Below are 2,500 nucleotides of genomic sequence, written 5' to 3'. Positions count from 1 at the left end.
CTACTTACGCCGGTTACGTTGTTCTCTTATGGTTTGAAGTAAACTGGAGGTGGATGGATCAGACTAACGGAGATCTTTCCTCTACCTCTTATAAAACAAGTCAACATTGATTTATTTGTCAGGAACTTCAGTACTACAGTAGTCATTTTAACCCAAACAATGACCTGTTTCAAACCTAACTAAGTAGTTTAGATGTCTTAACCTAACTAAGTAGTTTAGATGTATAAACCTAACTAAGTAGTTTAGTTGTCTTAACCTAACTAATTAGTTTAGTTGTCTTAACCTAACTAACCTAACTAAGTAGTTTAGATGTCTTAACCTAACTAAGTAGTTTAGTTGTCTTAACCTAACTAAGTAGTTTATATGTATAAACCTAACTAAGTAGTTTAGTTGTCTTAACCTAACTAAGTAGTTTAGATGTCTAAACCTAACTAATTAACCTAACTAACTAAGTAGTTTAGTTGTCTTAACCTAACTAAGTGGTTTAGTTGTCTTAACCTAACTAAGTAGTTTAGTTGTCTTAACCTAACTAAGTAGTTTAGTTGTCTTAACCTAACTAGTTGTCTTAGTAACTAATTAGTTTAGTTGTCTTAACCTAACTAAGTGGTTTAGTTGTCTTAACCTAACTAAGTGGTTTAGTTGTCTTAACCTAACTAAGTGGTTTAGTTGTCTTAACCTAACTAAGTAGTTTAGTTGTCTTAACCTAACTAAGTGGTTTAGTTGTGTTTTGTTGTAGGAGAGGAGGAGGAGAGCGTCTGGCTCATTAAACGCTGAGGAGACAGATTTTCTTTAAAAGCCATTTCTGCTTTATTAGTCGCAGAGCAATTAAGGAGGACAGGAGGAGACGGATGGAGGAGGAGAGGGATGGAGGAGGAGAGGGATGGAGGAGAGAGGATGGAGGAGGAGAGGGGAGGAGACGGGTGGAGGAGGAGACGGATGGAGGAGGAGAGGGATGGAGGAGACAGGTGGAGGAGACGGGTGGAGGAGGAGAGGGATGGAGGAGGAGAGGGATGGAGGAGACAGGTGGAGGAGACGGATGGAGGAGGAGACGGATGGAGGAGGAGACGGATGGAGGAGAGGGATGGAGGAGGAGAGGGATGGAGGAGGAGGTGCAGGTCAGGAGGACGGGGATGTCCAACACGATGTCCTACAACAGAACTTCATTTAACATCCCATGGATGACTTTAAACGTCTCCATGTTCTGAGCACACTTCATGTGTCTCACCTCTTAACTCTCATTCTGATATAAACTGTGGATCACAGGTTAAAAAGCTGCTGTTATCTTTATGAAAGTTATGGGAGAGGAACTCAACCATCTCTGCTCCCAGAAGACCACACATCACTAAAAAACAACTATAGAAAGATGTGCAATGCACTGTACAATACTACAATTATTCTGCCTGTATATATAATATTTTAGTTATTTTGGATTTTTTTTACTTATTTTATATTCTTTACTGTGTTAATACTTGTTTTACTCTTGTTTCTAGCATGTCTCTAGTTTGCAGTATCCTCCCTGCTGCTGTAGGTCCCCACTGCAGGACTAATAAAGGATTATCTTATCTTATCTTATCTTATCTTATCTTATCTTATCTTATCTTTTGTTTTATGAATCGTTAACTTTGTATCTTCATTGTTTGGTGTTGTATTCATAGACTGAATATAAGAAGAGTTTTTGCCGTCACCATCTTTTTTTGTAACCCGTGAACATGAACTGTTCTTCTGACCGTATTGAAACCAGAAATGTAGAAAAGTTATGAGTGTGATGACAGTTAACCCTTTAGTGTCTGAGTGAGACTCATCAGACTACGTTAGCTAACTAACGATTACACATCAAGCCTACTTTATGTAACAGTCATACTTTATATTAACAAAAGGGTAAATGGACTCTTCACATCCATTCATACACTGATGACACAGCCTGAAGGACGACCCGCTCTACCACTGAGCCACAGTCACCAGTAAAGTTAATGTAAAAACTAAGGAAAGCTACGCTGGAAGTTTATTTACACACACACACACACACACACACACACACACACACACACACACACACACACACACACACACACACACACACACACACACACACACACACACGTATGTAACGTGATACAGAGATCAATCAGAACTCCGTATGGATAATCAATCAAAGACAATCACTAAGAATATTGTTTAACAGAGAATGTATTTTAAAGATTTTAGAGCTTCTTGTTTTGCTGTTTGTAAAAGAATAATAAAGAAATGTGGAATATTTTCTAAATTGATTATCTTTCTTCTCATAAAATAACAAAAAATAACCGATCAGCAGTATTGATCAGAGTACTAGTATCAATTAAATCCTAACAATGCCCATCCCTTATTACATATATGTATCATTACTATTTTATTATTCACTTTTTATGTCATATTTACCTGAACACAGTATATGTGACCAATAAAACATTTTAATCTTCACCAGAAAATTTGAATAAACATCATTTTATAATTTGTAATCCGT

This window comes from Anoplopoma fimbria, chromosome 1 (genome assembly GCF_027596085.1).
Source record: "Anoplopoma fimbria isolate UVic2021 breed Golden Eagle Sablefish chromosome 1, Afim_UVic_2022, whole genome shotgun sequence".
Lineage (NCBI taxonomy): Eukaryota > Metazoa > Chordata > Actinopteri > Perciformes > Anoplopomatidae > Anoplopoma > Anoplopoma fimbria.
Note: the sequence above shows the minus strand (reverse complement) of the source record.